Consider the following 16,258-nt stretch of genomic DNA (forward strand, 5'->3'; position numbering starts at 1 on the left):
TTTTCATGTCCACTCTATGAAATTAAACTTGAGATAACTAAGGTCAGTGCTATTAGGCAGCATTTATAAAACATATATAATGGGGGGATCCTTTGATATGATTATGTCTTTATGCATGACTTACAAAGTTTAATATGCCACAGTAATAAATAAATTAAAATAGGTTAAACATTAGGCTGAAAAAAAACAAATGGACCAAGAGTGAAGTCAGTACACAATACATCCATGACGTCATATATTTGCAAGTAATTACTGAAATTAGGCTTTGAGCTTCCTACTAGCCAACATAAAGACAGCTATTGTACTAGCTTGATTATTCTACGTTTGCAATCCTAGACATGACGATTTAGAGGAATGTACATTTCATTTCATTGAACATTCAGCTAATTAAGTTTCATGTTCAACTCTTCCCAATATCAGGCAAACTTTATCCCTTAGTAAGGAGAAAAAGCTTAAACATTCATTGCATAAAAGAATGTTATACATCCTAGGTCAAAATCTTACAACAATAAAATAATAAACTCTGAATTTCTCCTGGACATTCTTTAGCAAAATTAAGTGCTTGCAGTTACCTGAAGCCCTTTGACTTTCACCTATCTGTGATCACAACCAACTCAGAATGGTCCCTATCAAGGCCTGTGCAGGTCTTTATTGGTCTATTAAGTATGGTTGTTTGTTGTATTCAGTATTATTTCAATTAACCCAGAATTATTTCATTGGTATTTTATAAGTAACTTCTTGGTATTTAAATTCCCCACATCTTACTATTCTAATTATAAATTTTAATGCATTGTATTATATATTATAGTACCTATTAGGCAGATCTTTATTTTTGAGCTTTATTCTTCATAAGTATAAGATTACAAGGTGTAAATAAACAGTGCAATACCATTTAGAGTATGTGTGTGTGTATTTGTCTCCTAAAATCATAAATTCATAATCTCATTCAAATGTAAAATGTGTATGGCAAAGATGTGAGTAGCAGTGTGAAAGAGGGGGAAACAGGTCAGAGATCATGAGAAGAAAAAGAGAAGAAATAAAGAAAATGCATTCTTGGAGCCATTAAGAGTAATATTTTGTTTCTGAGTCTTCTTCAAAATCATAGAGCAGTTTCTGAATATGAGTGTAATTGTATATGTCTCTTTATTTGCAATAATTTTATTTTGGCATTTTGAATTGAATTACCCATTAAGATCTGATTTTAGTGGCTGAATTTATTAAATTATTTGAAACAAATTATGCAAGGAGATAGGCATGTTTCCTAAGAAATCTCTTCTGAGCAAGACAAGTGTACTTCATTTTAGCAATGCTTTCACAAGTCTTGCTGGATTCCAAAACAATTCTACTATGTTGCACTGACACAACTTGTCTATAAATGTACTGATTTAGTTCTGACATATCAAGCATAAATTTGAGTTTGAAAGTCTCACTTGGCTGAGTTTTACAGGTGTCTATATTGTTCTGACCATGATAAACGGTGACATTTGGGCCTTGCGGATAAGCTTGTGCTGGATCTGGAAAGTGTTCACAATTTCCATTTGTTCTGGTTCAGTTTAGGTGTCTAGATCATGTTCTTTCCCCTACTAGCACAGTCATTTTACCATTATAGCTTTCATAGCAGTGTATTTCATAGACGGAGTGTTTGCTGGACATAGTCACCCAAGCTCTGCACATTGTGCCCAACTAACATGTCATAGCATTTGACCGGGCTTAGGGGTGACTTTGAGAAACTGTGAGAAAACCCAGACAAGGATGCTCAGTAGCACACAATCACCATCAACCAAGTGGTCCTCTTTTCTGATTGAGCACACGGGAACATATTCAAGAGAAAAGAGAGTGGCTTCCTAGCCAGCCAGATCAGCCAAATAAACCCTGGTGATTGACAGGGTGACAAAAATCACATCCAGATTGGCCTCCTGTCAGCTGAGTTATATCAACACTTCCACAGTGTCCAACAGGGTAAAAAGAGCAGGAAGGAGCAAGAGCTATTTATAGGGTGACCATATCATTCATTATCAAGAAAGATAAATATGATCATAAAAGAGGGTGACACTAATAATTACACTGGAAAGACAATCATAAACCAGACCTGTCCTGGGAAAACTGGAATGCACGATCTCTAGATAACATTAGCCCAGTTACTTCCTTCAAAAGGTTCAGATCTTAATATAGGAAGCCCGTCAAATAAGTGCAGGATCCGTTTCAATCAATAAGCCATGAGAAATGCAAGTTTAGGAGTGCATTGGGGAGAAGGGTACATCAGTATAATAACCGTAATAACTGGAGAATGAATTGATTTAGAATCAGAAACTCTTATCAGCTCATATAAAGATACTCTGGGAGACGAAGGGAGAATAAGCAATGTTCTTCCTTGTTTCATTCAAAGTATATCAGTATTAACTCTTTCTGGCCACTAGGGGACCACTTAGTACTTCGCACATTGCATTGAATTGCTTGTATCATTCTGCTTGTAGACCAAAGAAAGACAACAGGATACTAATTACATCAGGGTCCTGGGACATCTCTTGCCTAAAAAGAACATGTCAGTATTTTATTACATGATACTGTTGTCTAGTTGCTTCAAGTATGTTATCTTAGTCTCTTCCAATTTACGGACTTCTTAGATGTGTCTGAAATCTTTGGCGCATCCTGCCTAATGCCTGGGGCAGAGCTGCATGAATCTATATTTTTGTTTAAAAAAAAAAAATTAAATAACAGCCCTATCTTAGAATTCCAAGGCCCAAGGCCATAGAGATAGGGCAAAGGTGAAATGTGTGTCATTGTCCAAAGACCAAATGCTTTCCGCTGTTCCACAACAGTCAGGGAGAAATAACAACTAATCACCTGGTTCTTGTCATGATGCCCATGAATACTAGTTTCCAAGCAGAAACTCTCAAACAGGAACTCTCTCACTGACAAACTTTCACCTTTGCTTAGGACTCCATACAAAATCCCCTACCCAATGCTGTCTGCCTCATGAGCCCCCACACATCCTCCAACAGCACCTGAATAGGAAATTCAGGGAGTCATCCTGGAGAGTTTCTCTCCTACATCAGGTGCTGAAGTGCCAGGGTGTGTGGGAGCTGCCTGGGCTTTGCTGTCTGACATTATTTAATGTGTATATTGTATATTTTGTTTTACTGTTTTTAATTGTATTATTTTTATTATATTTATGTAACTTTCATGTAAGGTGCTATAAATGATAGATGATAGATAAATAGCTAGCTAGATAGATGATAGATAGAGAGTTTCAAGACCACACCCCTTGCAGTCACATGGCTACCACTAGGTCACTACCATGTGCAAATTCTGGAGCAAGCAACCCTCTACCCTCAAGCATTACCACTGTCATACTTATCACACCATACTATGGGCTGTTTTTCACTGTCCTGTGAGTTCCATTCCTCAGTATACTTACTGACACAGTGATCAAAAAATAAAGAAAAAAAGTGCCATCCAGCTGTCACCTGAGTGCTGATTTAATTTCCAGTGGAGAATCCAGTGTTTTTCTCAAAATTGCCAGAAAAACCTCTAGCTACAATTCTTCTTGAAAAACACATGTAACCACCTCCGTGCCCAGCATAGGATGGCTGCTCCTTTACCTATGCCCTGAGATCGACCCAACTCACCTCTCCACAGAGAGGCTTTATATCACAGCAAGACCAACACAAACGATTCAAGTTGAATATTAGACATCCCTGAGCTGAAAAGCCCTTTAATAATGTTGCCATGTTTCTCTGTCATTAGTTCTCTCTTGTCTAGTCTCTCTGTCTCTCCACTCATGTGTTTGTCCACTTCTAAGGCAGAACAGTTGAGCTATTTCTTGTTTCTTTTTCTCCTGCTATTTCAATTGCTAAGGTATCACCTACAATCCTAAGGGACTTAGAGAATTGTTTCCAGAATTTAAAATATTTGCTAAGTCTTAAGATAAAAACAATTAATCTCCCAATGGAAGGAAGGAAAGAAGGAGGGAAGGAGAGAAGGGAAAGAATGAGGGAGGAAAGGATGGAAGCCACTCACAGCTCATGACTATTTTATAAGTATGAAGAGAAATTGTGTTTCAGCCTCTACCTAAATCACATAACTAATCTGGTGCATAATCTTTCCCTCCCTCCCTCCCCCACTTTAATGACATATAATTAATATAAAAAAGCACATATTTAAAGTGTACGATTTCATTTTTTGTCATATGTACATACACATGAAACCATGATCACAGTTAACATAATGAATATATCTGTCACCCAAATGTTTTCCTGTTCCTAGTTTTAGGAGCAAATCATTTTAGTCTTTAAGTATGATATTAGCTACAGGTTTTCCATACATGTTTGCATTAGAGTCAATAAGTTCCTTCTAATTATAGTTTCCTAAGAATTTCTTTGTTTTTTTTTAATCAATAATGATTCTTGGATTTTATCAAATGGTTTTTCTGGTGAGATGATTACACATATTTTTCAGGGGGGGTATATTCAAATGTTAAACCAACTTTGCATTCCTGGGACCAACCGTGCTTGGTCATGACATATTATCCTCTATATATATGTTGGATTTGATTTGTTAAAATTGTTACTTAGAAGTTTTGTGTCTATGCTCATAAAGAATATTGGTCTATGGTTTTCTCTTCTTGCAATATCTTTCTCAGGATAGGTATCGGGCTAATTCTGTCCTTGTGAAATAAGGTGGGAAGTAATGTCTTCATTTCAGAGGAAAATACACACATACACACAAAAAAACACTGAGAGTTCTGATTTTCAAAGCTAAAAATATTAATCCTCCATATTAAAAACAGATTTTTTGCAATCCTTTTTTCACATATTTCTCATATGATCTGTTTCCCAGAACCTGCACTATATGCTCCTCATCTTCAGAAGTTATCAACCTTTACTGCCCTTCTTAAAATTGGACTCTGAAAAAAAACACAGCCAAAAAAATATTTTCTTATCACTCTACTGAACAGTAGGGCTTGCAAAGCCTTTTGTCTTGTCCTTAACTTTTATTAGTGTAGCCAAAGATGGCTTTAATACAAACTAAACATTTCTTCATAATTCCTGCCATAAAGCCATGTTATCCTGTCAACATCAAAGCCCAAGGAAGCCTTAAATGAAAGGCTCTTTTAACCCTGAGAGTAAGCTTTACTCTATCCTTACCCAAGTAAACAAGGATTGCTCTTCTTCAACCACAGACACAGGGCAGATCGAAGGAGTGAAAACTCTTGCCCTTTTGCTGGTGACTACACCAAATATATATATATACAAAGTCTTCTGTTGGATATACTCCAAGGTTTCCTTTGTAAGTAGTCTTATAAGGCAGGTTACTAGCCAAAGACCAGATCCAGGAGTCATAAAAAAAATTGAATCTAGGGATGAGGGGATAACTACAGCTATTGGCACCAACAGTATAACAGTACAACTTTTCTCTCCTGTTTGTATTAGTCTTTTAACTTAAAACAATAATAGTTGTTACATTTTCTTTGGCCTAAGTGAATTTAAAAAAGAAATCTGACTTGATATTAAAGAAGGCTCTTATTCAGAGTAGCAAACATATCTTCAGATAACTGGTAGTACCTGTCTCCCAATTACAGGTCTCTAGACCAAGAGGACACCATGCAACTAAAATAAGGAATTCACAGGTTATCTTTACCTAAAGCTTGAATTCTATGGTAGAGAATGAGCTCTAAAGACATTTATCAAAATGATCGGTAAACAGTAATGTATAAGAGTTTGTCCCATTAATGAATAAGTAATTAAGTCTATTTACAAAAATAGAAACATGAGAAAATGAATGAATAGGTGCTGAAATCATCCAGGATAAAGGGATGAAGAAACAGATGGTACCATCATATTAGGATAATCCAAGGAGGGATTATATACGCAGCACTGATTACAAAGGCACGTGTGTGTAAGCTGCAGAGAAACCATAAGAGATGGTGCAGAAATCCTGGGCTAACAGAAGTGGAGCTATTGCCTCCTCTAGACCTAAAAGATAAGGGAAGGGAGAGGGCATGGAGGATGGAGGCCCACTGATGTAATGCGTGCAGATCAGCCTCCCAAGTCAGAGAGCAGGGAAGAGAAGGGTAGAGAGTGGATCTGGAGGAATAAGCAGAGCATATTAAGTACAAATGGGCTGTGAACTCGGCTCCAAGGCATTGAGCTCTGGAAAAGGAATAGTTGCCAGTAGAGCAGGCTTAGCTGCAAGCTGTAGAAAGAGGGTCAAATTAAGTATGAATAGGTAGGAAAGGAAGCACTGGTACACCAAAATGTTAATTAATAACCCCCCAAAAAAGTATCTGACTTCAAATTTATCAGAGACCAATTTTTAAGCAGGTCAGCAAAATAGAGCTAATACCCTTCCCTTACTGACAACCAGGAGGTGGTAGAGAACAACAAAAGGAACTTAAAACAGGGTTCTGAGTTGGTGTACTGTTGACCAATTGTTTTTAAACTAGAAACAAAGCAAATTCCTCTTAAAATCTAATTTCTTAAACCAATGCCAAAATAAGAATTCTGAACTAAAATAATAATAATAATATGAACATCTTCTGTACTAGTATCCAAAACTGAATAGAGTCCTCCAGGCAAAGTTACTATTATGATTTAAGGGCAGACAGGCAGTGGCCTCTAATCTCTTGGCTCATGTCTTTCCCCTTTTGCTCATGTTTGTCTAGTGATAAATGATGTAGAATTTCTCAGAGAGAGAGAAAATTATGCCCAATATAAAAAGTAGTTGAAAAAAGCTGATTACAGACTCATTAGCCCCTGTGGGCTCATTTTATTGCTATAAAGTCATCATTCAAGTAGACACATATTTAGTTTCTGTGGCCTTCATTTGTGGTAAGCAAAATAACCTCAGATAAAAGAAGGGAGAGCCCAAGAGTTCAAAGTTCCTATTTTTAATGATGCGACAGCCAATTTACTAAATTAGAAAAGCTCAGAGCAGAAGCAGAGAAATGTTATCAACTTGTGTTCTTTGTACTGTGTGCTGCTCAGAGCACCTCTGGGGACAGGTTTACTTTTAGATCACAGATACTGTGAGGGACACTTGCAATGCAACATGTGGCCAGAAAAAGGTAGCAATGATGGTGAGGAACTTACACATCTTGACATATGAGAAACAGTTAAAGGAACTGGACATATTTAGCCTAGCAAACAGAGATCTATATAAAACAAAAAGTTTTTTTTAATTTAATTTAGAGGTGACTATGGAAATCAGATTGATTTTTTTCTCTAGCTAGTCCATAAGTTTATGGATGCATTTTTTCAATTCAAAGTTAAATATTTATTTATTCATTCAATACTTATGATCAAATATGATTTTTCTCTTATTGTATTATCTCTAAAAGTTGAAGGGGAATTTATTAGCAACACAATGATGTTTAAAATTGGGAGCTTTATCTCATGGATGGGTTTGTAATCAGACACTGGATGACTATCTGTGAGTAGTATTATAGAAGGGAGAGTGTCTGTGTTCCCTAATTTAATGAGCACATGAATCACCTAGAAATCCTGTTAAGTTGCAGATTCTAATGTAGTAGATCTTGGCTGGAGCCTGAGATTTTTCATTTCCAACAAGTTCCCAAGTGATTCGATGTCACTGGTATGCAGACCACGCTTTGATTGGCGAAGCATTAAGGTCACTGCCTCTCCAGCATTGTCTGATTTTAATGGGAATCAACGGATCTACTTTGTGTCATCTCAAATATCATGTCTTGCCTTTCAGATAAAGAAACTAAATTAGAAGAAATTTTCTTGTCATATGTCTGTCACAAGAATGGAGTTTGGCTTTGCATTCCACCTTGCTACTGCATCCCAATGGCATGTATTAAACTGCCTCACCAATCCCATTAATGTAAACTGCAGACCCTGTGGAAAGGATACTCCAATATACAGTCCCCACTCGAAATCTTACTTCTGAGCTATTCTCATTGGCCTTCCCTCACACCTAATCCCATCTGTTGAAGCCTTCCACGTACTCTCATTCTCCCATACCAGTCTGATTCAGATTACACAACAGTGCTTTTCTCCAGGTTCAGCAATTATCTTGGTATCTGCCTTGTTTATTCCCACCCACTGTGAGGATTCTTGCCCTTCAACTCAAAATCAGTCCTGTTACCAGATTCTTCCTGCCCTGTGTGGGGAATAGACAAATACAGGCTACTGATATCAATTTGCCATTTCATGTGACCCAGAAATTATTAGAAAGGCAGAGTTTAATTAATATAGTTTCCAAACATGGTCTATTTTTCTTCTGTAGGTAAGAACTAGAGAAGAATTCTGATAAAACTGATAGTAGAAATTTATCTGGTAATGAGACTCACAACATCCAGAAAAAAATGAGATACTTCTTGAGAAAGTAAACTAAGAGTTTACAAGAGTAGTGATGTCTTCCCTTTTATAGGGAAAAGCTCCAAATAACTTCCTCTGTCAAAAATCCATCCTTAGGATGTTTCTGGATGGTTTTGAAAATTTGACTACTAAATTGAATAAATTGAAAAAAGACACTAGGACAACATACAATCAGTGAAAGAAAATTGAGTGATTTGAATAAGAATAAGCTAATTCTTGACATATCAACCTAAACAATATTTTTAAATGTTTGGAACATATATTCAAATATAGCAGCATAGAAAGGTGGCCATTTATCTCATAGTTATGTCTACCACCTGTGAACTCAGACAGAATTTCTTGTCTGAAAATCCTGCTAATTACTTGACATACAGGAGTGGGGAAAAAACAGGTCTACAATTGTTCTATAAATAATACAATAATTAATAAGTAATAATACAATAACAAATTGGATTTTGCATTCTCACAGCTCTAACCCTACTTTGCTCACCTCTGTATTCCATTTACTTGCTTTGTATTAGAATTGTTTCTCCCCCAAAATTATAAAGCCTTACAGGCAGAGGCTGTATTCTTTTCTTCCTTTGCTTTCTCCTCAGTACTGGGAACTTATTAGGGACTTAAAGAATGCTTGTTGGTTAATTATTGAATATGTTACAGCAAATATTTTATCAGGAAGAGATGTTAAACCTGCTTTCTGTTCACTAAGAATTGAGTCTGTTGTAACAGGTGTTAAAGAGGCAGAAAATGGCAAACACAGCAGAGACCTTTGCTTATCATTTTGAATTCCAAAAGGAAGGGGGCAGAAATTCTTACTCCCGTTACAGAGAGTAAGAGGAAGAAGTCCAGGCAGGGCCTTTACCATCTCTCATTTCACTGAGTTGCCCTTAGCGTCCCACCACTTCAGAACTACGTGCCAGGATTGCTACCTGCGCTTAAGAACAAAAAGGCGTGAGGACATCTTGTTACTTGGTTGCTCAAGAAGAAAGACAGCTGTGTGTTGTATGTACCATGTTTGTGTGCTGATCATTTTAAATACTTCAAAACCTACAAGGAATGAGTAGCTATAGGTTTTCCTTTTTCTCTTTTCTGAAACAAAGTTGAATCACTCTCTTTCCCTACCTCTCTCTCCTCTGGCTCGTCAACCCTCCTTAAGAAGCCAATGGCTTTATGAACTTGCCAGCCTATGTAATTACCTGATCCAGTTCTTTCAAATGTTTCCCCACACCCCTCTTGCTCCATCTCTCTGTCCCTATTTCTGTTTACACACACACACGCACGCACGCGCGCGCACTATTGGTTGTTTCTTCAGAAGACCCTGACTATTACAGGCTCCTTTCACTGTGACATTTGGAAGTTGATCTTGTCTCACATGGCCACAATGGCTGCAAAACATTAGAAAAAGCTCAATCAAATAGTGAAGGCACCAACATAAAAGTTGCCTGTCCTCAGTTTTCAGAGAGACTCAGCACAGTGCAAATGAAGGAAGCTGCTGAATAAACTGGAAATGCTTCCAGCATTTTCTCCTCTGAAAACTTCTCAAGCAAGGCCCTGTAGTACGTGAGTTAAACTTTCACTGCATCTGTCTGTTTGGACATTAAGGTTGTTCTGTTGAACTTGGCGAAAAATGAAAGATTGCAAGGGTGTCATGGTAAACGGGCCCTGGAGCTCTTATTATGAAAACTATGAAACTGAAAAAAGTGAAAAACCACAATCAAATATAAGGATATCCTAACTGGTACTTTAAGACAAGCAACAGAAGTTGCAGTGTCTTGCATGAAAAAGCTGGAAATTCATTGATGAATCTCACTTATGGCATTCTGCTCTACAACTTGTTCAACTTGATTTCTGTCCAGCACTAAAAGCAAGAGTGATATTTATTCATGCTTATAGGCTGGAAATGCAATCATTTTTCCAGTTGGCCATACTGTCCAGAAACCATTTTTTTCTCAGGTGAAGATCATTATTGACTATAAAAAAGAAAAAAAATCAACAACAGAGAAAAGATTAAATTTTCAACAATTCCACTTTTCTATATACAGAAATATTTTTCTCTACCAAAATGGAGGTTTCCCCATAATTTGGGGGTGGATATTGGGCTATTTGTCAGCAAGTGTGTTTTATATCTTTACAGTTTCAAAAACCATGAAATCCTTAGTCTTCTGACTGCTGAACTTTGAATTTGTTTGTCATCCAACACATCTGTGATTATCTCTGGGTAGGAAAAACAGAAAAGCAGCAAACCTACTGGAAACTTCAATTTATACTCCCAGTGTCTTTAAAATTTTATCTTAATACCTCTCTCTCCTCTTTCATCCTTTTTTTTTTTAAGTTTGTTTCCCAAATAGTAATAAACCCAAGGTTACATATTGTCTAGAGTTTTCAAATCAATATTACCTTATATCACCATAACCATGCAGTTTAGGGCTTTGCAGCCAGCTACCATGACAGTAGATGCACAGCCTGGAACCAGTTTTAGTTAATTAGAGTCAATCAATCCAAACTCTGCAAACTTCCTCATGTGAAACAATAGTATAATGAACCAAAGTCTGCAAGATGATTGGGAAACACAAATTATTGCACCCTGATAAATTAAATGTGACTATTACAAAAACTTCTTTCTAAATGAATACTCAGGGAAGGAATATATGAGCATTTAACATAATTAAGAATACAGGGAAAATAAACTTTAAGAAGCTATTAAACGCCCATCTTTTTATTAAAGAAAGAAAAACACTCAGAGCTTGTATAATGGGGAGATCCTATGGCATATTACGGAGTCTTCGTTTAGGAGGATATCTGCATGTTGATTGTGGTCGTTGGGTGGAGTAGACAGGAAGCAGGACATGCACCCCTGTGAGCGCCAGAACCATGGCAGGGTGGTATGAAAGCAAAAAGGGAAGAGACAGGAGTCTCAGTTTCCTTGTTTGTGTGTGCACAGTGTCTAGAGAGTGGGTTTGTGTGACTGAAGGGTCAAGGCATTTCCCCAGAACTCCGGTAAATATGATGTGCTCTCTCATTGGTCAATGTAGCACACACGCTCAGAGTCCAAGGCCCGCTGTAGACTAAGTAAAACAAACAGCCATTTTACATTTGTAATCGGCAGAATAAGACAAAGGACAAAGATTCACCCTCCTTTAAGCCAAAATTTACTGTTGATTTAGCCCAAGGTAATTTGAGAATCCTATCAGAACTGTTACTTTGGGTTAAAAACCATGTTGATGGGACATAATTAAATGGGGAGGGGGTGGGGGAAAAGAGAGCTTTTGCAATCCAAATTGATATGAAGGTACCAGAGTTTCATTTGGGAAACAAGAGGTGGGAAGCAAAAGGGAACTGGATGGGGGTTGAGTGGGGTAGAGAAAGGAAGTTAAAAAAGTGTAAAAGGATGAATTTTAAAACAAGATTCTTATGCCTCAGCTTAAGCTAAAATGGGTCCTATTATTGGCTGTCGGCAGGGGAACATCTGGCATAAGAAAAGCGTTGTGAGAGGCAGTGGAAAGAGCTCTGACTGGGAGTCAGAAGACCTGGGTGTGGGTCCTCTTCCAGCGAGCACAATGATCTATTTGGCCTTTGTTTCCTTATCTACAACATGGGTGTTGAGTGGATGATCCCCAAAGAAGCTACCGATTCAAAATATTCCAATGCCAGGTACAATTTCAAGAGCAGTTTTTAATAACTTACTATAGTGACACAGGTTAACTACTGTTGTAAACTGAATGTTTGTGTCTTCCCAAATTTTCAGTTGAAAACTAACCCCTAATATGATGGTATTTGGAGGTGGAGCCTTTGGGAGATAATTAGGTCATGGCATTAGTGCTCACAGAAAAGAGGCTCCAGAGAGCTATCGCTCCCATTCTGCCATGTGAGGACACAGGGACAAGACAGGCATTAATGAACCAGGAAGGGGGCTCTCACCAGACACTGAATCTGCTGGTGTTTGTGGTTTTAGCCACCCAGACTATGGTAGTTTGTTTATAGCAACCCAAATGGACTGTGACAACTGGTGAGTTACCTAGTTACTTCTATCAAATAATCAGATCAAGGCAAATGCCAGAGATATTTATAGTGCGGTTCATAAAGATATTATGTTATATTAGATTTTATTGCTTTATATTGAACACCCATCTATTTCATCTTCATCTAAATCACATTTAATTTAGTCTTTATATACTTTCAAGTTCATATATATTTTATTGTCATTTACCAGGTGCATAAACAGGACTTGTCTTAAAAGGGGTTTAAAGGTTGCCCACATTCATGGTAAGACTTGTTATTATCCATCTGTATATCATTAGGTTTGTTTCATTTTTCTTATTTTTAAAAGGTGGAATAAGGTAGCTCACTCTTCTTTATGCCATAAATCAATAGTCACAATAATTTGAAGCTTCTAGAAGACAGGAAATAGGAGTTATGTTACTCTCAGTGTTCTATAATATCTGATGCAGTATATATATGGCTATAGAAGTTACTTAATCAATAGCTATTAGATAACAGGCAGAAGCATAGATTAATGAATAGATTGCAGATGAACAGGGAAATAAACACATGAATTAATGGAAATTCAATATAAACACAATGGCATATAGTGTATATTTCTTTGTATTTGGATAACTTTTAATTTTCTTTATTATTAGAAACTTATTTTGGGAAATGACAATATTTTAAGTAATAGAACCATGACAAAATTCTATGCATTTCCATATTTATTTAACATTCAGACTCATTTAGCCACTAAGGAAAAGGTAACTAAAAGGTAAAATAATTGTTAAAATTTCAAAGACATGCAGCAAATTTAAACTCACCTTCTACATCTCACATTCAAATTCTATCATTAGCAATAAAATGAATTCTAACCAAGGGTTTCCTTTCCAGATATAGTTTATACGTACAACTTAAACCTCACAAAACCAGTTGCTTCTCCCCAAACCACATAAAAAACACAAAGTATCTCCACTGGCCATGACACCGCCAATTGGTGATGAGAAATTTGCTCGTGCTTTTGACATTTCTGTGTAAAACAACAGCTGCTTCCCTCACTTGAAAGCAGCCTTTTTCCCCCATTGGGAATTCTTATCCCCTGTGGAGGTGGGTGGGCATCCAGCTAGCAATGTTGCTTGCATACGGAGATTCTTAGGTACTCTACGGCTGACAGCCAGAACGAACTCATTCTGTGAGAAATATGCTTTCTAGTGCAAGACAGCCAGATCTGCTTTCCTATGGGGAATGGAGTATGAGGGGAACCATAGCCCTGTTCTTCTCCTAGTGCGTGTAACACCCATAACCGCATGGGGCCAGCCATGTACGTTATAGAAACCAAAGGCTAATACTTTAACTACATCTTAACTATCAGAAGGAAAGGTTTAGGTTAAAAATGAGCAGACGGTTTCAAACAGAAACATATTGTGAATGTACTGGGTCCACCTCTACCTTTCTGTCTCACATCATTCTCACCATCAATGTTGTCATTATTATTGTTCTGTCTGCCCTACCTTCTTATCCTTAAGCCTTCCAGAAATCTGAATAACATTCCTCTATTTTTCCTCTAGTCTCCCTTTTTTCCTCATAGGTACCTTAAATCATACATTTAATGAACATCCTCATTCATTGGGCCCTTAAAATTCAACCCCAGGGAGGAAATAGGACAAGTTTCACTGATGCACACAACATCAAAAAGTTGAACCCTGAAAAGGTGGCTATTACTCTGATGCATTCCATATTAATTATTTTGGCCCAGAGTCTGCTGATTGTGTTTCTACTGTCATCACAGTGGACCTTGCAAATGGCACACCCTACTCTTCAGCTCCATGGTTGTCATGCATAGTTTCAGTGCAAGTCCAAGGCTACCTCTGCACAAACTCAGGATATTCCTGGTGTGTGGGATGCAAGTAGGCATCAGGAAGCTTCTCTTTCTATGCTGCTTCCACTGCTGTGTGGGTCTTTTAGCCTCACAGAGTTGGAAGAAGAATGAAAGCCCTTAGCGAAATGCACAGGGACTTGCTAATATTGGCTGCTACAATTAGGAGTGGTAGACTAGAGAGAACTCTGAGTGTGGAGATTTAAAGTCTGCTTGCAGCCACTTGTTACGTGACATCGCTTAACCTCTCTGAATTTCATTAGTAATATCTATAAAATGATAACATGACTTTAGTGACACAAATATGTGTGTGTGTATTTATTCACAAATATAGAAATAGATGTTTTCTATGTGAATTTAGATCTGACACTTCTCTGAATTCTCTGAATCGCTATTTTACTGATTATCTGTGTTAAACAATTTAAGAATGTATCTGATAATTTTCTAATAGTTTCTGTTTGGTGCGGTCTCCAGAGTATTGGGTAAAGTCTCATACTTGCTAGTACAGTACTAGTAGAAGCAAAACACATGGTTACTATCATTAAAATGTAGCCAACAATAGATAGTAAAAAGCAAAAATATGTTATTACAAAAAATCAATGATATATTTATGGTAATGTATAAAAACAAAGAAAACACATTTTAGAGAACACACTTTAGAGAACACATTTTAGAAAACACACTTCTTAGAGAACATCTGATCTTGGTCCTTTCTCCCCTATGATATATTACATACCATGATCCAAAGAAGGAGGTCTGTATTATTCTAATTTTTATCAATAGCCCACAGGTTTCCTCTCTAAACCCTGGACCCCTAAATTTTTGCTTTCAAGCTAACTTCTACATTGACTCTTATAACTTTATGTCCATCGCGTCGGCCTGCGAGCTAAGTGTCGCTGGTTCGATCTTCCAGTCAGGGTACATCAGAGAAGGAAAACTCTGACTCCAAAAAACCTCCACTGCCTTGCGGCATACCTCTTCAGGGGAAAGGGTAAGGGAGTAAACCCAGACAGAAAATCCGGAGCCGGAGTCCCTAAGGCGGTTTGACGTTGTAGTCAACACCGGCAACTCCTGCGGCGCACCTGAAGCCAAGCTGTATTGACTCCGTCTTTCCCTTGGACCCTTCAGCTGCGAAGAGAGGGGGGGTCTGCTGCATGGGCAACAGCAGACCCTCCATATCACCCTGCCCAGGCTCTGTAGCTTCAGCGTCATCGCAAGATGTCGATTCAACACGGGAGGAGACAGATACGATGTCACTCCCGAGTCGGACTGCACAGCCATTCTCGGCGGTGCAGATAGACTCTTAAGAAGCTACACCATCGTCTCTCGAGACGGACGGCTGCCGACGATGTCCATCTCCTCTTGATATATCTACTTGGATCTTTCATAGACACCTCAAAACCCCCTAGATTCTGAAGCATGTTTTCTTCACAAACTATTTCTCCTCAAGTGTTTCTACTTAAATAATTGGCCATTCACTCACATGCTCATGACAGAATCCTAGCAATCATCCTTAACTTCTTTCCCCTCACACTGCTTACTTCTTGATTGTTCTCTTAAAATATACTTCTAATTCATCAGTTCCCTCTACTTACTTTCAATACCCATGACTGCAATGTGAGCCATTTTTGGCATCTTTCTCTCTGCCCTGATCCTTACCCTCTCCACTCTGTTTTCCCTAAACTCAAATGTGAATGTTTCTTGTCTTCTTAAGACTCTCCCATGAATCCCAAGTCCTTTTAAGATAAATCATCAAATGAGTAGCATCTCTGGGTTTTTTATATACAAAAAAGTAAATATGGCTATCTGGTAAAAACGAGGTAGTTAGGGACTTCTCTGGGGGCTGCATTTGCATGAGTTGCATGTGACCTTGGCCTCATCCATTGTCACACACCGAGCAGGGCCTTTGGTCGCTTGAAAGCTTGGATCTTTGCCCAACTTTCTATCTCTGCTCCTGTCTTGCTTCTCCTCAGTCACTGCCTTGCCCAGTCCTGCCCTTGCCTTCTTCAAATGTAGCAAGTTCACCCGCATGTTTGTTGTCTTTCCCCTCTGCCTATATCAT

This window comes from Furipterus horrens, unplaced genomic scaffold (assembly GCF_987537825.1).
Source record: "Furipterus horrens unplaced genomic scaffold, mFurHor1.1.pri manual_scaffold_8, whole genome shotgun sequence".
NCBI lineage: Eukaryota > Metazoa > Chordata > Mammalia > Chiroptera > Furipteridae > Furipterus > Furipterus horrens.